The 23,393-nt window shown below is 31.4% G+C and overlaps 1 long non-coding RNA gene across 1 annotated transcript; it reads left to right on the plus strand.

The window, feature by feature from the left end:
• The first annotated feature begins 4,863 nt into the window (after window positions 1-4,863).
• On the plus strand, window positions 4,864-7,443 carry LOC117688008 (uncharacterized). Its single transcript, XR_004600790.2, has 4 exons — window positions 4,864-4,977; window positions 5,760-5,867; window positions 6,963-7,079; window positions 7,330-7,443. It is a non-coding gene; the product is annotated as an uncharacterized lncRNA (long non-coding RNA).
• The last annotated feature ends 15,950 nt before the right edge of the window (window positions 7,444-23,393 follow it).

A 23,393-nucleotide genomic window follows, 5' to 3' on the forward strand; every position in this document is an offset into this window, starting at 1 on the left:
CCTAATCAGGCTGAAATAAGCCTTTTTGGTGCAAAAGAGTCAAATTGATTTGGCTTTTACTGAGAGGAATGAACACTGACCTTCCATTATCTTTGTATTTGTTAAGTATGTTTTGTCTACATATTTCAACGATATACTTCTCAAGAAATTCTTGATACAAGAACAGTGAGGTTAAGAATGGCATAAAACCAAAATCGTGTACGTAATTTTGATGTTGACGTTCCGACAAATATTCAACAGTTCAAGTAATATCCATGAAGATCTTTCATTTTTTGTCCATTAAGAAAATGAAATTATAATTCAACGATGAAGTTGGCATGTAGTATCCAAGTAATACTTTTGTGGATTGAGTACTACGCAAGTGCATTTATTGCTTGGTGCTATGAACTCGGGAACTCGGAAAGTTGGAGTCTGCGCACATTTCGTTTCCATCCTCTGGTGCATACGATAAGCAGGACAAAACACTGATACTAAATTTGTTAGTGAACATTGGTGTGCCTACTTAAAAGAATGCCAACGATATGCCACAGATGAAAGCCAACGGTGTTAAGCATTGGATGCCTATTTTTTGGATGTCGTCGGTCCTATGACACTCCAAGCGATGCAGACATAAATAACACATAGGACCGACGACATCCAAAAATAAGCATTCAATGATTATATTTTTACGTTCATACTGATGTCTTTTTATTATATATTGTATATCGCCGCTATTAAGCCAGTATTTGCGCTAATAATCAGGGATATGAAATATATATGGAACAGCCATATTAACATCTTATTTGGTTAAAATTAGAGTATCAGAAACTTTGTGGAAAAATATTTTTTTAAGGAATAGATATATCTTAATGAGTATTTCAAAAGTACATATCAAATTGGTTATGTAAGATTAACAGTTTAATTTAATTTAACAAAAATAAATATACTCAAAACACGTGAAAACGTCTCTATCTGTGCTCATGGCGCATGAATTAGCAAAGTATATTCATAGAAAACTGCATGTTGCAGATTTCCAATACAAACATAAAAAGAACAAGATCGTTCTCGTTGCGAGCAACGAGTGGGTCTTCGGTCCGATTTTTGAATTGATCTGATAAAACTCATCTATTCAAACATTAAATCCTAAATCTAAGCGAAAAATGAGTAAAAAAAAATGCGGCACTCATTGTTTGAACCTGGGTCGCCTAGACCATGTCCACGACTCTATCGACTGAGCTACTCGGACTCTCGCTTCAGGACTTTGACGCTTAAATTTTCGAGAGCGCGTTAATCGTTAATAAAACAAAATACATATTCTGAATCACTGAAAGAGTCACTATTATCTTACTGGGAAAAAAAATATATAACAAAAAAGCTTAAAACGACTGGAAGTGACAACGGACATTCTCTTGACCGAGGTACACCAGAAAAACGCTAGATCTATAATCTCTAAAAATTTCTGCCCTCTATATTCACTAATTTTTGAGAAACATCGCAGAGAAAATTGACTTTTAAAAATCGTAAAAGAAAGATAACTTCCGAACGGAAGTAGATTTTCAAAAACTGTCTCGGTGGTATAAAATTCAGAGTACGAGGCATCGGCCCTGAAAATTTGAAGGGAATCAAACGAGCGATCTCCGAGAAATCGCCTGCACAAAATTTTTACGACAAAAATTAATAATGATAAGAAAAGTGAAAAAGAAACAATAGAATAATAGAAGGGTCTTCCGCTGAAGACGGAATACCCTAGATATATACTGAATATTTACACTGAATGTAAATATATAGTGATGAACCCCTTGATGATAAGTGACGACAGTGTTTTCAGTGATGACAACATTGTTAAAAAGATTTTAAAAAATTCAATTGTCAAATTTTTCATTATTTTTTTTACTATTACTTAGCATGGCATATAAACTGTAGTCGATGTTTAGAATCTACCAAGGACTATAATTTTGGCGTAACATTGGCGCAGGAAAATATCATGTTTTTTTTTTTAAATACAAAATTGCTATAGATTCATGAGTTTAGCATAGTCAGTATTTATTTAGTATTTAGCGTTTTTGAAACAATAACATTTATGTTCGAATTGTTCAACTTATGTGAATTAATGATAAGATTTTGGGTATTAGAATATGTTTTTACACACATTTTGCCAAAAACAAGTTATATTTTTATTTGTTTAAGCCACTTTCTATAAATGGTATAATAGGAAAATGTCACTAAAATATTATTTTTCTCACTTAATAATTGTCCGTACAATTGGTCAGTATGTTAGCTTTTTGTCAATTTATATCTTTATGCAAAGCTTTCATAATATTTAGAAATCAGAAATATTTCATTTTTGGAAGTAAAGAGCAAGAATAAAAATAACATCAAAATTTAAGAAAATAGAAGAAAGAAAATGAAATGAATGAGGACAAAGCAATATCAATTTTGTGTTTAAATATTTACTTCATTTTAGTAGTAAAAGCTGATAAACATTCAAGTCTTTTAACATTTAAATGATAAATAAAAACTTCATATCTTAATCAGATGTCAACATAATTGCTGATATCTATATTTATTTTCAATAAGAAGTATGCCTGATGAAGAGAAAACCTGTTCTTCAAGTCCAGTATTATTTTTCATTTGTTTAGTTATGGCTGATTTTAAGTTCAAATACAATTTAGAAGACTCTAATTTTATTAAGTTATCTAAGTTATTTGTTTTATATACATATTGCAAATAAGTAGACATTTTGATGAAATGTTAATCAGACTAACTGATATTCGACCGATACAGGTTTAATTTAATGTAATCATAATAACTTCTGATAAATAACAAAAAGTGTTCAATTATACATCCCACCAGTTATACATGTATTAATATCCTCGACAGGGCCGATTTTGACCTATTGTTTGCCAAGCTCTTTCCTTAACAAAATCAATGAAACTAATAACATAGCGGAAATATAACTAAAACTTCGTCAAATGAATTATAATTAATTCGTCAATATTTTAAGTGATTATGTTGCAAAATTGGTTATACTTTTTCTTATTCACACATAGATGCATGTCGAACAAATCCATGTCAGAACGGCGCAACCTGCATAAGAAATGACGAATCATTTAGTTGTACATGTGCAACTGGATGGGAGGGTGCTCTCTGTGATCAAGGTATCATCTATATATCTATCTATCTATCTATCTATCTATCTATCTATCTATCTATCTATCTTTTGATATCACTATCATCCTCATCATCATTTTCATTATTATTATTATATATCGACGCAAGTACAATGCAGTAAAATTTGGTAATCTATTACTTTTATTTCAGTGCGTTATCATATAAAAACTTACATGTAGTCATCAGTATGAAATTAGTTTCATAGTTACTTCGCCGCAGTTTCCACAAAGCCATAAATATATCAAATTAAGGTTAAACGTCTTTGTAATGTAGAAACCGCGAGTGTAATCAGTCACTGTCCTTAATTATATATTTTCCGACGTCTACACCGTGTGTACAAAAACGATGTGTGGCACTAAAGCAAAACAGAACATTGAATTCTAGCAACACTTTCCAGAAGAATATTAATTATTTTTGTATATCATAAAACAAGACAATAGAAAGCTTGGTCAACAAAAAACTGAAAAAAACTAGATATTTGTAGAGAATATTTGATAAAATTAACACCACGTCTCCGTCGTCTCTTGTTAAATATGCATCAAGTAACAACCCCTCCTTCTAAGAAAAAAGAGTTCAAAGATTTCATGTATTTTGATTCTGTTTACCATGCATTCCGATCTAATTTACACTACATTGTATTTTGTGCTATGACCTTATTCACTTTTGATCAAGGTTTACTTGTGTGATTATATATATAGACCAGTACATAATGTTTTAATGATGTGTTTTTCGCATAAAGATGTATGTCACAGTAATCCATGTCAGAACGGCGCAACCTGCATAAGAAATGACGGATCATTTACTTGTACATGTGCAACTGGATGGAAGGGTGCTCTCTGTGATCAAGGTATCTATCTATCTATCTATCTATCTATCTATCTATCTATCTATCTATCTATCTATCTATCTATCTATCTCTATCTATCTATCTATCTATCTATCTATCTATCTATCTATATTTGTGTATCTATCTATCTATCTATCTATCTATCTATCTATCTATCTATCTATCTATCTATCTATCTATCTATCTATCTATCTCACCATTATCCTCATCATCATCATTATTATTATAATCATATATCGACGCAAGTACAATGCAGTAAAATTTGGTAATCTATTACTTTTATTTCAGTGCGTTATCGTGTAAAAACTTACATGTAGTCATCAGTATGAAATTAGTTTCATAGTTACTTCGCCGCAGTTTCCACAAAGCCATAAACATATTAAATTAAGTTTTAACGTCTTTGTTATGTAGAAACCGCGAGTGTAATTAGTCATTCTTCTAAATTATATATTTTTTGTCCAGCACTCAAAAAACCATCCCAACGTCTATACAGTGTGTACAGAAACGATGTGTGGCACTAGAGCAACACAAAACATGGAATTTTAGCAACACTTTTCACTAAAATATTAATTATTTTTGTATATCATAAAACAAGACAATAGAAAGCTTGGTCAACGAAAAATTGAAAGAAAAACTAGATATTTGTAGAGAATATTTGATAAAATTAACACCACGTTTCAGTCTTGTTAAATCTAAGAAAAAGAGTTCAAAGATTTCATGTATTTTAATTCTGTTTACCATGCATTGCGATCAAAGTTACAGTACATTGTATTTTCTGCTATGACCCTATTCACTTTTGATCAAGGTTTACTAGTGTGATTATATACAAATACCAGTACATAATGCTTTAATGATGTGTTTTTCGCATAAAGATGTATGTCACAAAAATCCATGTCAAAACGGCGCAACCTGCATAAGAAATGACGGATCATTTAGTTGTACATGTGCAACTGGATGGGAGGGTGCACTCTGTGATCAAGGTATCTATCTATCTATCTATCTATCTATCTATCTATCTATCTATCTATCTATCTATCTATCTATCTATCTATCTATCTTTTTATTGATATCACCATCATCCTCATCATCATCATCATCATCATTTTCATTATTATTATTATATATCGACGCAAGTACAATGCAGTGAAATTTGGTAATCTATTACTTTTATTTCAGTGCGTTATCGTGTAAAAACTTACATGTAGTCACTCAGTATGAAATTAGTATTATAGTTACTTCGCCGCAGTTTCCACAAAGCCATAAATATATCAAATTAAGGTTAAACGTCTTTGTTATGTAGAAACCGCGAGTGTAATCAGTCACTGTCCTTAATTATATAGTTTCCCGACGTCTACACCGTGTGTACAAAAACGATGTGTGGCACAAGAGCAAAACAGAACATTGAATTCTAGCAACACTTTCCAGTAGAATATATATTTTTTTTTTAATATCGTAAAACAAGACAAAAGAAAGCGTTGGTCAACGAAAAATGAAAGAAAAACTAGATATTTGTAGAGAATATTTGATAAAATTAACAACACGTTTCAGTCGTTTCTTGTTAAATATGCATCAAGTCACGATCCCTCCTTCTTAGGAAAAAGAGTAATAATATTTCATGTATTTTGATTTTGTTTACCATGCATTCGGATCTAATTCATACGACATTGTATTTTGTGTCATGACGTAATATTTTTTTAATATATGTATAGACCTCTACATACCACTTAAATGATTTGTTGTGGGTTTTTTTTTTTGCATAAAGATGCATGTCACAGTAATCCATGTCAGAACGGCGCAACCTGCATAAGAAATGACGGATCATTTACTTGTACATGTGCAACTGGATGGGAGGGTTCATTCTGTGATCAGGGTACATCTATCTATCTATCTATCTATCTATCTATCTATCTATCTATCTATCTATTTATCTGTCTGTCTGTCTATTTATCTTTCTTTCTTTGTCTCCATCAATCAGTTTGTCATTTTTTCGATATTTTGTTTTGTAATTGCTCGTATTGCAAATGGAATAATTGTTGCAAGCTTCAGATAAATAAAACTGCCATATTATGTTTTCAATGTTAAAATAAATGTTGATAAAAGTCGTTCATATCATTATCAGGTTGCATAAGTACATTTTAAAACTTTAATGCTTCTTAAATACTTGAAAATGAAAGCAAACTAATTTCAATTCATATCACAATACATTTTTGCATACAGGCTGAAACTGTTTACCACTGTATCTTAATTCACGGCGAAACAGATTTTCTTAATAATGCAAATTGGATTGTGTAGTTACACGTTTTCGCGAAAGTAGTTCGAGGAAGTAATGATATTTACTATTTAAAATAAATTATTACATTGAGATATCTCTTCTGTATATAGATTATACTGAATTGTTGTTTTTTTTTTTAAATAAGCGGCCTTTACAGGTAAAAAACCTTAGGTGTAATTAGTTTGTCACCGCAAAGAAGTAAATGTACGTTATCGGTCGCGTTTTTTGTCTATAAAGCATTGTTTAAAACGTTCCAGATATAAGATTGTCAAAGACGATACATTCATTAACGAAGGTATTGCACAAACAATATAGCATGTAAGAAGAGTGCGAGAAATGGACACCTGGTGTCGTATTGCGTTCCAGTGTCAGTGTAACATAAGTGAGATAGGCGTTTATGACTACATTGTAACTCAACACTAAAATAGCCAAATAAATGGTGTTTTTGACTAATGGTTAGATATAAATCGCTATCGTGTACGTATAAACATGAAGTTGACTGTTAATATTTGCTAGCTGGTTCATTATGTAGAGAATACAATGATTACTATGTAGTACTACTTACATCAGATATCATAATCAGTTGTTTCTAGGGATGAGTTCTAAATTTTATATCGATATTTTTTTTATATTATTTCCATACCAATTTTTCACTCTTTAAGTAATCTTGCTCTGTATTTATTCTTATTTTAGATATTAACGAATGTGAATCTACTATTTGTGGAATTAAGACGGACGATTGTTCGAACACACCTGGATCATTTATTTGTCATTGTGATTATGGTTTTGAGGGGGTCTTATGTGAACGAGGTACATTCTCTCTCTCTCTCTCTCTCTCTCTCTCTCTCTCTCTCTCTCTCTCATGAAATAAAAACTCAAACAGCACCTTGACATATTGGAAGTTATCCTTGCATAAACCACGTTAACAATATCGTAATTCCTTTTCTACTAACAGCTCTATTTGAAGCTGAAATATATATATATATATATATATATATATATATATATATATATATATATATATATATATATATATATATATAATGTTTTTATTTATAAGAAATAGATCAATGCCTCAGTAGCCCATGTCAGAATCGTGGAGCCTGTTATGACACACTTGGATCGTTCGCTTGCGTTTGTGCTAGTGGATGGGTTGGAAGTCGTTGTGAAATAGTAAATATATATTTGCCGTTTAATGTATCAACACACACACACACACACACACACACACACACACACACACAGATATATATATATATATATATATATATATATATATATATATATATATACATTATATATTGTTTTTTTTTTCTTGTTATCAAACTTTCAATGTATTCCTCCGCACGGTCTATGTATTAAATATCTCTTTAATATTCTTTTTGGTTAAAAATCAAAAATTTTAAATTTAGAAGTAGTGCTTAATCAAAGAAATGTATGTCTGCAAAGGGGGAGGGTTAAAGAGCTTACTTGTGATTGTATTTTAATATTACGGTTTAAAGAGGGTACCTTACATATTTCGACCCTCCTGAATGTTGACAAAATAATCCTATCATATCATATGAACTGCATCCAATCATACAAATAAAATTTGTCATAACTTGTTCCATGATATTTATAATCAAGAATAAAAGATATACAAACAAAGTTTGAGGAAATTAAACTTTATTATCAAATTCATAAAATGTACGATGAGCATATAAGCCAAATTTTGGGGTATTTAGTAATATGTTTACGGTCATTTGTATCGATGAGGTTTAGTTGTCCGCGAGGTGTGCAAATATCAAAACAAACTAATATGCAGACTATTTTCAAATTCGTGAAGCATAAAAGAGGCCCATGGGCCATATCGCTCACCTGAACAATCGCTATAATTGAATCAGCTTCATGTAGTCATACACTGCAAATATTTGAACAAGGTAGTAGAATAGATCCTATACAAAAATTATCCCAACTTTTTCTCTACATACTTTCATGTTAATTATTAATTTATAAATATTTGTACATCCAATCATAAGTTGATTTAATTTGATTGATTCAAGGTTGAGGTCAATTACTTTAAAACGTGATTCACTACTTTTAAATGCATCAATAACTTTGCCCATTACTTGCATTGCAATAACATATACATTTTTTTTTTCAAATGTATTTCAATGAAATTATTCTCAATTACTTTGAGGGATTTAATTAAATATATATCAATTACTTCATTTTATTTGAATTAAAAAAAAACAAATATATGTTTAAGCAATAAAAAGATACTTATTGCTTTGTGCATAGTAATGTTATTAAAATTAGAAAGGTAGATTTTTAGTAGCGATATTTTTTGCTCGTAAAATTTATACAGTACAATACAATATAATATAAAATCTGATTATCTGCATGATACGATAGTTTAGGAAACAACTAATATGTTCATGTATCCTGCCGCCTTAACTATCGTATTATTAAACAACTATCTAAACGGCGGTCCTGTCTCTTATTTCAGGGAGAAGGAGATGATGAAAGATGAGCAAGTTCAGTTTGGCTAGCAGAATTGACATAATGAACCAAAATTTTGAATTCTTTCAAATTTTTATATTGTACATAAAACCATTTGAAAGAATGCAAAATTTATTGTTTCTACCTTTGTATATCGTTTTTATGGATTTTCAAGATTGTTGACAGTTTGTTATTGTCATTTTTTCCTATGAAGAATAAAAATTAAACAAAAAAAATTTATCAACAGAAAAATAATGATATTAACTACTCTTGAATTTTTAATTAAAGAGATACGTTGCATGTATATGTATTTATTGATGTGTTCTTTCTATCCTTTTATTTGGTAAAATCATTGAAATTATGCCTTTCTCAAGGTGCAACAAATTCATCCTTTTTTATGACAGTCTGTCACAAATGGCAATTTTATATTCGTTACAATGTATGATAATTTTCATATTTTTTCATGTATGTTTTAAATTATGTAATTTTCTATTTCTATTGAATAAACATGTATATAAGATCTCATATGATTGCGATGGTATTTGATTTTTATCCGACGAGGGCTTGGGATAGATAACAAACAACGAATTGGATAAAAACTATATACCATCGCAAACCATGAGATTATATTTCTATCACATGCTTTACCACGTCTTTTCAAAAACCTTAATCTGTCCTGAAAAAATTATAATTTAGAGCCACTAAACGCATTTACTGCCAGAAGTCAACAACGTTACGCAAGAAAAAAGTTCCAACGTACCAAACGAACATTTCATTTTCGAACACATTTTAATTCATTCATGAAAAGAAATAAAACAGTGTTTAATGCTTCACATTTACAACTCCATAATTTAAACCTACGTAATGTTTAATTATGACGTCACGGCGAGTAAGAATACACAGTGTAATATCCAAAGTTTATTACGTGCGTGATATCTACCGTATATTAAGCTAAGGATATGAACAATATGGATATGTTGTATCAGTAAATAGTTTTAGCAAAAGCACCATGTCTGACCTTTGCATAATTAAAACTTTAAACAAACCTTTCCCGATAGCGTCAACAAAAGTATCCTTCGCGTTTTTGCGCCATCCATGCCTTACATCTGTAACAATATTGATTCCATCTAAATACTAATAAGTGCTTATCCCTGCGTAGAAAGCTTTGGAATCTCTTAAGCATGCTTGGCAACCTTTTTTGTAGTTTTCGAAGAAAATTGTTCTTCGTTGTTCCTTTGATGCACCCTATTCCAGCGCCGTAAGTACTTGTATAATAGGAGGTTGGCATTCCACTACAAAAATATTCATGATTGAGTCGCTTGTTGACAAGATATTCATTGTTTAAAGACCAAAGATATCAATCATAGTTGCCAATATTGCACTGAAACCGAATGAAAAAAAAACATGACCTTTCATTATTTTCTTCAAAACTGTAAGCTTCTTACTCTAAAGTTTAAAGCAACAGGCAGTTGTCATAAAATGGAAATTGTAATTCTGCTGTAACAAACATCTGCTAGTGTGTGTGATTCTTTTTCGTCTGAACAACTGAAGGTGGGAAAACATTTTCTTTGTCAATTCCTTCAGTAGAATCATGATTTTGAATCCAGAATATCAAATGGTCATCAAAAGGTTCACCACTGGCTGCAGGTTGTTTCTCGCTGCGGTCAACACATTTTCATCCGTTTTCATTCTGTGTAGAAATGGACTGAGGTAACGCAATGTCGTGGGGAAAACGTGTTTTCAAATTAACTAAATTTATATTTTCGAATATTTGATTTAATAACATGTAAGTAAAGCTATCAAATTCTTCTTCAAATTTACAACAATCAATCGATTTTTTACTACATACTAAGGCAAATAAAAGGAGAATGCGTAATAGTAAGTTGTTTAAGTAGAAGTATGGGTCACCTTCTAACATCTTTAATTAGCTGATTGCGAGAAGACTTTGACCCCGCGACTTTATGTCTTAGTCAACGATATCTGTGTTAGTCGACGATATCCGGCCACATAATTAATTTTTTAATTATTTTTCGTGATCAAAAATTGTGTCATGTCAACCAGTCATTAAATGCATACACACACACACCGTGCACCCAAAGTCGTATACCTTTTTGCATAAAATCCAGTCATTTAATTTACAGTCTTTAGAATTTTGAGCGCATATCAGTTAACATTAGCGAATGGTTAGCGTAATGGAAAAGCAAATCTAAAGATCTAGGGTTCGAAATTAGTTAAAGACGTAGTGTTTTTCTTTTATTTACACTTGCAAATGTTTTTCCTTATGAAGCACTGTTTGCTTAATCCGCTTTTATTTCTACATAACATCAACAATGTTCAAGAGGTTAAAGTATTGGATGAATAATCTAGATCACTACTTTTTCTATGTACGCAAACTAACATACTTTGCTAAACACGTTAAATATCGTAATGTAAACACAATTTATGCATATATTTAAAAAATTAAAAAAAAAAAATTGTATTTTCTTATACTTAGTTTTACTCATTCATTTCCTTACAAAATATAACATTAACTGCAGGGAAAAATGATCATGGCTCTAGGTTCAGGCAAAATAGATGTAGTTCTATAATTTTTTATATTTACATTCCACATATATTTTGCATCTAAAGGTACTGCAGATATAGCACCATAACACAGACAAGGTATTAAAAGGTTAAATCACGAGTTTTAATTATGATGTCACAAACGCTGAACGCTGATAAATACAACGTCACAAGCGAAAATCAAAGATCACGCTTGTGGCTGTTGCTGTGGCTCTTCCATTAATTTGAACTTACCCATAGGATAATACAGTAATTTAAGGTAAAATTTGCATTTGCGTACAACGCAAGAAGGTAAAAAAAAATGTAAATATAACCATTAAATCCTTATTTTTTGAAAGATATAGTCTCATAACTGCAACGGTGTGTGCAAACATATCTGTCAAAAAATAAGGATTTAGTACTTAAATGAATCGACATCGGCAGTTTGTCAAATGACCTAAAATCAGTTATTATTCATATGACTTTATTCCATGACTCGATCAAAATCGAAAACGCAATATCACAGACCTTTCGTCCATTCACGGATTTAACTCCGTCTGCTTCGCTGTCCATTTTGTTCCATAAAAGACGTTAGAATTGCTTTCCTCCACCACCCCAAACCAATGTCGGACGAATTGTTATGCTTCTGAAATCTGATTCTGCGATGGAGTATCCCCTGATAATCCCTAAATGGACTCTAATTCAACTTTCAATCGCTTTGCTTTCAAATTTCCAACCGTTGTACGACTTCAACAGAATAAGTACTATTCTGCCATGCTTCAATCTTTTTTATCAATTGTAGAATTAAATTCCCTATACTGTTTCCTTTTACTTTAATAAACAGTGTTGTCTTGTCAAAAGTGGTGCATTAATTATCTGTTTATCATGACAATCAAATACTTGCAGAACTGTACTTGCAGTACTATTCTAAGTAACGTCATCATTATGGAAGCGACTTTCAAGGTCATCACCAAAAAAGGAAGTACAGAGCATTGTTATCGTCATAATTTGCTACAAATGTAAATATAAGAAAAAAGGTATTATTTTTGGATGTATATCGGAATTTCTACTACAGTTATTGCCGAGGTCAAAGAAATGCTGCGGAAATTATTCTTCAATATAACCACAAACGTCATCAGTAAATTATCAGATCAGAAATACCCATTGTCTCGCACTGACCATGAAAGTACAACTTTAAACCGTAAAAAGTTTTAAAACTATGTAAATGTCACGGGTTAGTTTCAGTCAATGTGGCTGTTCCTAGGACCTCCCTATCACATTTTTACTGCGTGTTTTTTACATAAAATATATAACATGCAATAATAGTAATCGTATTAAATTGCCCTTAAAATATTAGGAACATGATTCAAAAATATTTTATAAATAAGTATAGAGTATTAAAAATCTAAAGAAAAGTTATGTCGTCTGCATGTGATTCCTTTGATCGATACACATGTAAACAATACTAACAAAACCATCGGAGTTACACGGAACAGCCGTCAAAATGACATAGATCGTCTCTCTTTAGGAGAAACGATCTGTAGAAACACTGGGCTGTTAGTAGAATAGAAAAAAGTTCTTGTTATTGTGGATGTTGCAGGATAACATCCTCGGTCTCGAAATGTTGTTTAAAATATAAAAGCCTCGGCTAACGCCTCGGCTTTTTTATTTCAAAACAACATTTCTCGACCTCGAAAGTTATTCTGCAACATTCTTGAAAACTTGTACTTTTTTCTCAAATAAACGGGATATAAATACGGGTTGGTACGTGATCAAGGCTTCCATCGGGTTGTATGATATTTGATCACGTGACCAACCCGTATTTATATCCCAATATACATCCCAAAATGATACCTCATTTTTAAATAACTACATGTATAACATGCAGACCACTCATTAATCAAATAAGGAAAAACAAGGTTTTTGTCTATAAACTGTATTTTCTATCGATTATAAGCATTTGAGGTAAACGTTAAAAAAACGTTTTTAATATTTTGAAAATTGCAATTAAAACGCGACTGACCTAATACATTTAAACACATGAAATTATATTTACAAATTACACACAGTTATACATTGCAGTTGAAAAAAAAAGCAATTAAACTCCATCCTTGTTGTTTCTTTATTTTGACAGATTAATATTAAAACTAATATTATATAAATTATAATTAATAAAATAAATATAGTTTGCGATATTGTGAAGACTAAAATTGTTAGCTACCGGTCTAAAAAATGGATGTATGACCTTGACGCTACTATTCTGTGCGTGTTAAAAGTTACAATATTCATGTGGAAATAAGCTTAATCAGTCAAAAAAGTAGCACAATTGTTTCTGTGTTGAAAATTGCATCTTTTTAACACTACGAAGCAAGTTATCAGGTCGTTCATCATGTTTTTGCATACTGGGAGCTACATTTACATATATGTTCCTTCAGCTACAAAATCGAGAGACCGATATACCATTTAATGCTTCATGATACAAGGAATGCGAGTAAAAATATATATGGTTTATGAGTAGGGATTTCAACAGTTTTTGGGATGTTAGGCAATTTCTAATTAGTGCGGGAGGGGGAGGGAAAGAAGGTGGGAATAATATCACAGTGCAAAATTGACTGTTCAATAATTATCTTTATTTCGGACTTTACTTTTCAAATACAACATTTATTTTGTCATATATTCTTAGAATTTAATGTTTACAAAGTGATTTAACCATTGACACTAGGCAGACTTTTTATTAAATTGTTATTACAAATCAGACGGATGTTTCTCCCAAGAACTGCTAATCTCTTGAAACAACATTGCGTAATTATATGCCTTTCATGTCCTGGTCATCAAAGACTCATTGAGTTAATCTTATTACCTAATACCCGTGAATCTAACACTCAATTCATTTGATGCGGGGCTGCTGCATATATTTTGCAGTAGTCAGATCCTGGACCTCTTCAGCCAGCGAGTTTCCCCCACTGAACATCAAATCAACGTATCAACGATGGACAACAACAGCCACAGTCATCATGGACAGCGCAAATCTGATCACCGTGAAGTTCCAACCAACGTTTCAACACCCTTTCAACGCCCAATTACAACCATAAAACTCAACAAAATGACAAGATTGTGATATTTCATTCAAAACACGAGGACATGTTTTCCCCGGAGCGGTGGGAAACTATCACCGTGCAAAATTCACTGTTTAATTATAACTTTATTTTGGACATTTCTTTTAAAATTCAACATCTGTTTCGTAATATTTTCTCACAGTTTATTTCTTACAAAGTTACTTATTTAGTTAGTGATTGACACTTTTCGGACTCTTAATGTGATTTCAAAGAGACAAAGTGTCATGTCTCAAGGACTGTTAATCTCTTAAAACAACATTGTGCAATTATCAGTTTTTCATTTCTTGGACATCAAAGACTCATTGAGTTTATTTAATTATTTTATATCTGTGAACCTTTCACTCAGCTTACTAATGTCATCACCTGCCAATTTATAGTCATTGTTCAAATTCCTTGATATAGTTATGTACAATTGTCAATCGGCAGTCTGGAATACGGCGGCCAGCCTCGGCCACGTCCGACTCACCCAGAGTCTTGAGTCCGGAGGCCACTACTGGCCATATCCGACTTGTTTGTAATATGTCTGCTTGTTAAATTGTTATAATGTTGCCATCGTTGAATCTCGTCCAATAAATACGGAATACTTCATCACTTGGTTTATTTCTCTGGAACTGTATACTGGTGGACCTTCGGGAATACGGCAAACCTATTCTTCGTTTCTTCATGTTATAAGTTTAATAGTGCTCCATCATCCTCTTTAAAACGTTGCTACGTCTAGGTTAATTGGTGTTTTATACAAATCATCTTTATGCACTAAGATTTTAACATTCTCCTTTTAAAGAGTGCTTACTTTAAAAAGAACTCGGATGAGGTAAACTGCACGAAGAAAATATAAAAAGATGACTTTGAGATTTTATTACTTTGTTAGTAAAACACAAGCATTCATAATACTTCTGGGTGTTTTGGATACCTCTAGTAGCCTGGGTGAGTAACAAATTAAGTTAAAATGGTTCCGATGTTTACTTTAAACTTACTATACATGTACAATTTCAGTTTATTCAAAAAAAAAAGAATTCTTAACCAATAACATCTGTTATTAGTTAAGTCTCATTTAGAATATAATGACCGTATTCAATTCATTGTGCGTCTTACGTTAACAATTTTACATTGTTAACTTTGTCTTGAAAACTACACGGTCAGGTTTAAAATTATGGTTCGAAAATCTAAGAGTAGAAGAATATAAAGTGTGAAATTACTATATATGACCTAAAATGGTCCCTTAAAATGAACCTCATAATTTTACTGTAATTCATAGTTTTAGTTAAAAACAGATAAACTTGTAAAAGTTTTTTTGTTAAAATTTTTTTTAATTATGATGCTCTCAAATAAGAAATGTTGCATCATACATTTTAAATTTTCTTTGCCTTTTTCGCATTTTTAACATTAAGCGGCTTGTTTTAAGCACACTTTTCTTTCAGAAAACATTTAGCGAATGCATGCTTGTGATAACTAAACATTTTCATCAGAGATGTCACTATCCAAGACTGATGTGTTACAACAAAATTCTCCATGTTCAAATTCACGCTTGGTATTTCCAATTAAAAAAGATTAGAAAAATATTAAATTTGATTATTTTTTTTAGAATCCTCACTTTTGAAGTCATATATTACCAGCGAGTGCAAATATCTAAAATAAATACATGGGAAGTATATCTTGCATCAACATTTAACAAAAAAAAGGCATAACAATTTAATGTACCTGAAACACTTTCAATAATGGCGATTTATGAGGGCCAAATTTTACTCAAATCATATATAGTTGATAATGAGCATTTTACCACCACGGCTTCATGAGCAGGTATAATTAAGCGTATAAATACGAAATTTTCTCCTCTTTTCTACACCCATACATGTTGGAAAAAAAAACTAAAAAAAAAATGTTACATGTATCCTAAAACCCTCTACAACAGATGAGTCTTATATTAAAGTTTAGACTCCACAGTAGAGAAATAGAGTTCAAAATACAAAATGAATGAAACCTTTTGTTTTCAGTTCTGAAAAAAAAAACACAAACACAAAACATTAAAATTATATTCTTTTTATCATTGTGACGTTATATGATTTATCCCTATATGATACCCTGTATCATTTTATCATTGACCATCGTGCTGCAACAAGATGTATCTGAGAACGGCTGATTTCTTGCAAATCTGTCTAAAACACTCAATACTCAATCAAATTAAATACAAATTAATAACAACTCTGATATAATCATACATTGTTTCTCTAGTTTAACGTAATTGATCAGTGATATTGTAAATTGTTTACTGTACTAAATTACTAAAAAAATTATGTGCCACGTTTATTAATAATATTAATCATATCAATAGGAACAAAAACAGAAGAAAAAACGCATAAAAAACCAAAACGAGGTTAGTGGGAGGCAATGCTCACAAGTGACTCTCCTGCTCTGATGTGAATATACAAAAAAAAGGTAAAGTCGACATTTAACATAACGTCCAAATCAAATTGGTACAAAAATGGTTCCGTTCATATTTATTTGGCATACCTTTACAAAGAATGTTGAAAAATTGCAAGCACCATGATCAGCGATGAATGGCTGCTGAAATATCTTTGACTTAAAATGTTGTTAAAACTTAAGCAAAAGATGAAGAAATATAGTCCTTTAACAGGAAGTTGACGCCCAATTGGAACAAAAATGAATCCCGCCATATGGCATGCTTTAACAATGAGTGTAAATTTCAAGCAGATACAATGAATAATTGCACCTTCGGAGCGGGGGTATAATAAAATCAACATACTGGTTAGTGTTGGTACGATTTTATCCCATTTTGAGATATTATGACATAAACTTAAAAATTAAAAGATACTGATGGATATATAATTATGTATTTTAAAGTTGGTTAGCATTTGAACTATTGATATCAGTGTATGGATACAATATCGAATAGCAAAATTGTTCATGCTGTAATCTTTTTTTAAAACTATAATTATAACTGATTAGTGATACCATCTGTATAAATTTATATCTTTAAAGTTCATCAGCATTTGAACCATTAATTCAAGTATAACGATAAAATATATAATAGAAAATTGCTCATGCTGTAATTTTTTGTTTTGTTTTAATTATGATCACTGATAACATATCTATATATTTCCTGGAAGGCGTACAATTAATGAAAAAAAATGACAAAAACTTTACATCAAACAACTCATACATTTATTTAATACTTGTAGCGAAGGTTAGCCCCGTTATAAATATCTACAAAACTACACGCAAAACGCCGTTACTTACAAATACCATTTTAATTACCGAGTATTTGTATATTCTATTCTAAAAATATGATGTCTACTTTGAGTTATCAAAAATGACTGTCATTTATATTGTTGTCGGATATAAATAATCATATTTTTATTAATATTTGTACACGATGTCCATACAATGTGATTGTTTTTTTTTTCTTTTTGAATTTGTTGTTCTTGAAAATATCCGCATGCTCCAAGTTATATTGGTTTCCAGCTGAATTAATCATTGTTTTTCGAATGTGATTACCATAAAAGTGCAGATGGTTCATTTTCTTTATTATTATAATTATAATTATTATTATTATTATTTACATCAGGAAAACACATATCTACCAGGAGATGTGTCTAGTTTCTATTTTAAAACAAAGAAAGTAACTAAATTGATTAATTTTTTAGAAGACCATTCAAAGTTATCAGGCGTGGATATTGCTGATCTAAGTACATGTAACAATACGTATAACCTTTGTAACAATGTCACTGGTTTTGGTGAATTTGAATGTCTGCCTGGCAGGAAGGGAAACAACTGCAGTATAGGTATTCACATTTTTAGCATTCATATATATTTAAATTTGTGAAAAGAAAAAAAAATCTGTAAGATTGGTTCTACTTGTACAAAATATTACACTTATTAAGATTTATCACTGAGTCAGGCAGTAACAAAACTAATAAGTGGTTTATTTTCCCCGAGGTCTATCAAGTGAGACATTTTTTTCCAGAGAAAAATGGCGGACAGAGCCTTTTTACGAGCGTTGTTCAGCTTTTGATATCTATATTTCGTTCTCACACTTTTTTAGCTTGTGAGAACAACACGTATGGAATTAACTGCAGTGAAACATGTGGACACTGTCGCGACAATGACGAGTGTTTCCATAGCAACAACAGATGTTTATATGGGTGTGATGCAGGTTACCAAGGATACTTGTGTAAAACACGTGAGTAAAAAGACACATGGACTTTATACATTCATGAAGCAAATCATTATATTTCTCGGGCTCTCTTTCCTTAAAAAAGAGTAAATGATTTATGTTAACACTTTAAATCAAACAGAAAAGTTATTGTTTAATAGTTTCGATATGTCTCTTTGGAAACCTTTCTTATTAATTAAACGTGTCTACATGTATCTGGTTGTTAATTAAGTAAATTGTTAAGGAGATTCCGCTGCGCTGTTAAGGTTTTAGTCGTAGTCCCGCCGATGTTTACGATGACATTACACAAAACAATACGTCATGTAAATTGATCCAAAATATTTTGCGTTTGTAAACTGTACAAACACATTAAACAACATTAAAAGTTAATTCTGAGCGCACCATTGCAGTAAGAAAAGTTCAACAAGTTGCTGTCTTTAAAGAAAGACTGCCTTACTTTCACCATTCACAATTTTTATAGATATTCTAGTCCGAATTTCCTCTATCGGTTTTCAATTTACTACCCATTTTTGATTCAATATAATAGAAAAAACTGAATGTTGATAATGCTAAAACATTTATAGTATTAAACTAAGTATATTGACTTTTCTCTGCTGGCATAAAATTGTATGTGTTTCTAACTGAAAAGTGAAAGTCTTAAGATTACAGAGATTGTACCTGCTTTTAACCAATTATAGCACGCTATAACCCTGACTTTTTACATCCAAATATAAAGAATATATATAATTCGAACATTATTACAAATTATATAAATGAAAATAACATGTAAAGAATTAGGCATTCGCTGAAATCAACTAATTGCGCACACATTACTCCTTGCTCTACATTGTCAACTATACAGTGACAGCTTTTGGAAAACAACAAAACATTGCAATTAAAGCTCTGTGATGCATGTTGTAGTTTCGGCGTACAAAAAACATTTTCCATGATTCTGTCATTCACAACACACGCCGATCATTTCTTTAAATACAATACTTTCTGTTCTGTTACCGACATCTAAACAATTACAGTGCATTTGAACCTTTGTGCACACATGGCATGAAATTCAATTCCAAATTTAGATAAACGTGTACTAGCCTGGTTTCCTGACATAAAAAAACCATATAAACAACCAAATCGCCATGCATCTATTAATGTGATACTGTATGTAAAACGACAGGACTTTGCAAATATTTCGACGGTTTCTTTGTCATGGTTTTTGTTTTTAAAATGATAATGTATTTTTCTAGCTTGCCCTTGGGGATACTTTGGTCAGAACTGTGCTTCCAAATGCAACAATACATGTATGGGGTGTAACAATGTCAATGGTTTGTGCGATTATGGTTGTTTGCCTGGCTGGAAGGGACACAATTGCAACATAAGTATTGGCAATAAAAAAAATAATTGCTCCTATCCTCTAAGTTTTTTTTTTATCTCACCTGAGCTGAAAGCTCAAGGGAGCTTTTCTAATTACTCTTTGTCCGGCGTCCGTCTGTCCCTCTGTCTGTCCGTCTCTCTGTAAACCTTTTTACATTTTTTACTTTGTCCAGAACCACTGAGCCAATTTCAACCAAACTTAAAACAAAGCATTCATAAGTAAAGGGGATGAAATTTGTAAAAATAAAGACCGTGCTTTCTTTAAAGATGAGATAACTAGGATATATTAAAAAATGTTAATATTTTTCAAAAATCTTTCTCTGAAATACCATATGGCCAAAAAAGCTGAAACTTGTGTGAAAGCATACTCAGATGGTGTAGATTTAAGTTTGTTCAAATCATGGTCCCCGGGGCTAAAATGGGGCTACAATGGGGGGTCGAAATTTTACATAGGAATATATTGAGTATATCTTTAAAAATCTTCTTAGAAACCAATCAGTCAGGAAAGCTGTAATTTGTGTGGAAGCATCATCATGTAGAGTTGATCTAAATTTATGAAAATCATGACCCCCAGGGGTAGGAGTGCGGCCACAATTGGGGGGAGGGGGCGAACTTGTACATAGGAATATAAAGGGTACTTTTTTTTTTAAAAATTTTCTTCTCAGAAACTGATCAGCTAGGAAGATGAAACTTGTATGGATGCACCCTTCTGTAGTATATATACAAAATTGTGAAAATCATGACCCCCGGGGGATAGGCTGGGGCCACAATTGGGGGTCGAACTTTTACATAGGAATATTTAGAGTAAATCGCTAATGATATTCTTCTCAGAAACTAATCAGCCAGCCAGGAAAGCTAAAACTTGTGTAGAAGCATCTTCAGGTAGGGTAGATTCAAGTTTGTTCAGATCTTGAGGAGTAGGGTGGGGCACTGGGGCACTGGGGATCCGACTTACAAGGGACATGTTTTAATTATTAACAAAAAGTGAAGGTTATGATATATGTTTTACTTGCATGCAATCATTTTGACATATTGCTGATTCTTTAAAATTGTTGAGACTTTGCCCAGGACAATTTTTGGGCCCAACTAGGGGAACATAGTTTGATTTAGGTTTATATTCCATATATAAACAATTGTTTTTGAGAACTGCAATGCTCAACAGGTGATATCACTATAAAATAATCCTGTTAGAAAAGGGACTTCATTATAAACATAATTATATCCAGAGTGAAAAAATGGACTTTTTTCTATACTAGATCTACAAGTATTATACTACATTGTCCAGATATTCTGTAATATGACTCTGTTAAGCTGATTGTATCATACCTATTGTTGCTCAGGTGAGTGATGTGGCCCATTGGCTTCTTGTTTTTGTTATCTTTTATACTATGTAAATTCTAATTAAAAGGAACAAAAACAATTATCAATATAATGCATTTTAATCAATGTGGTTTTTTTCAATAACTATATTCACGAGATATGAATTACAACGTTAAATAGTTGTGTACTGAGTGTTCCTTTTCATCATTTAACATTTGCACGCAGCTTGTGATAAAAATTCCTATGGATTCCAATGCAATGAAACATGTGGACACTGTCGAGACGATAGCCAGTGTTTCCATGTCAATGGTACCTGTTTGAATGGTTGCAAGGCTGGTTATCATGGAAGCTTGTGTAAAACAAGTGAGTTCATGAATCAAATGACATGGTCATCATGTTAAACGAAATATAATGCAATTAAAACGCAAATTGGTAGGCCAAATCAATTGTAAAAAGTATTTAAAATTTAAAAAGAAAATGAAATGTCATTATTTGAAAGGATGTACACAGGGATGGTATGGTAAGGACTGCAAAGAGAAGTGTGGACATTGTCTTGACGAAAATCGATGTTTCCATATTAACGGAACATGTATTTCTGGATGTCAACCTGGTTATGAAGGGCAACTATGTAAATCAAGTGAGTAAATGTAAAATGCACATTCAAGAACATATTAAAAATTTCTTTAGATACAAGTATGTGTATTTACCAAAATGAATCTAATATTATTTCTACTTGTATACAAGTTCCTTTTAACTTGATATGCGTTTCATTTCACTGAATGGTGAATGTTTTTAAGCAGTGTATATGTCAAGCACATGTCCGTATTTTCTTACCTTTGTTATGTTATAAGCATTTACAGTAAATGCAAAAGGATTTCTTCTTGTAAGATATTTATTTAAAAAATGTTTCACTAAAAGCAGTAAGTGATAACACGAACTATTATCGCGATGAGATTGTAACTTTTCCCCAGCAGTATGTCTTATATAAGCGTGCGATTACTACTTGAGAGGAAGTTGCTTAATAATTTTGATAATATTCATAAAACTACAGTTTCGTTTGTTACGAAATAAATTTACGGTGCACACAAACTTGTTTCTTGACCAAATAATCAATTTTTAAAAAAAATGCCGGTATAAATTGTGGAAACCAGATAATAAGCAGACAATTCACTATACATGTCTTTAGCGTTTTTGCCTCACAATTCCTCTAAAACACGTTCGCAAACCGATATTTAAAATTTACGAACACATCGATAGTTGCTATTTCTTTTTGAAACTTTTTATAAGTGCACTAAATAGTGTAAAAATTCGTACATACATGTATGTTGAACACAATCAGAAGATCTTCGACAGCATTTTTTTAAGGTCAGACAAGATTTAATGATTTGATGACAGTTTAAGTTTCCATAATTCTATATAGTGTATTGCACATACTGATGTTGAAAAGTACTGGAGGTAAACCTTACAAATTTTATTTTTCTGAAATTGATAATAAACATAATAAACGTTTTGATATATTTCATATAGAAACGTCAATATGGATGTTTTTCTCTTTTTTTCATTACTTAATATATTTTATAAACATACATCAACTAACAATGCAAACTGTTTGTTTATCAATGAGAAATTCTAAGGCAGTACTACTTTGCTGTCGCGCAGATAAAAAATAAGGGAGAATGATTACTTTGACAACACACAAAACAACAGGCCATCACATATGCAAAAGAATAATATAGTGCGCGACTGTTATTTGTACGCATACATTAATGTACATTTAAGGTTACCTCAGTGTGAAACTTTAAAGTCAAATAAGTAAAAAAAGAAATACTTTAAATATAAACTGTTTGATCGCGATGCACTTGTCGATGTTAAGTCATTCTGTTGTTTTTGCACTAGGGGACGTGAAAAAAAGCGGCATATTAATCATGTTTTTTTACATGGGAAAATGCATTTTATAAATTAATAGAGCATAATCTTTAAACAATTTTTTACCTATAAATTCTATTCCTTATGCTTGTTCTATTCCATCTTGTAATTGTTTAGAGCTAGTTTTATTTTTTCTCGGGTATTTAATATACAAATTCAATTTATTTGACACCTGGAAGCTTACTTAATCTG

Source organism: Magallana gigas, chromosome 1 (assembly GCF_963853765.1).
Source record: "Magallana gigas chromosome 1, xbMagGiga1.1, whole genome shotgun sequence".
In the NCBI taxonomy this organism is placed as follows: Eukaryota; Metazoa; Mollusca; class Bivalvia; order Ostreida; family Ostreidae; genus Magallana; species Magallana gigas.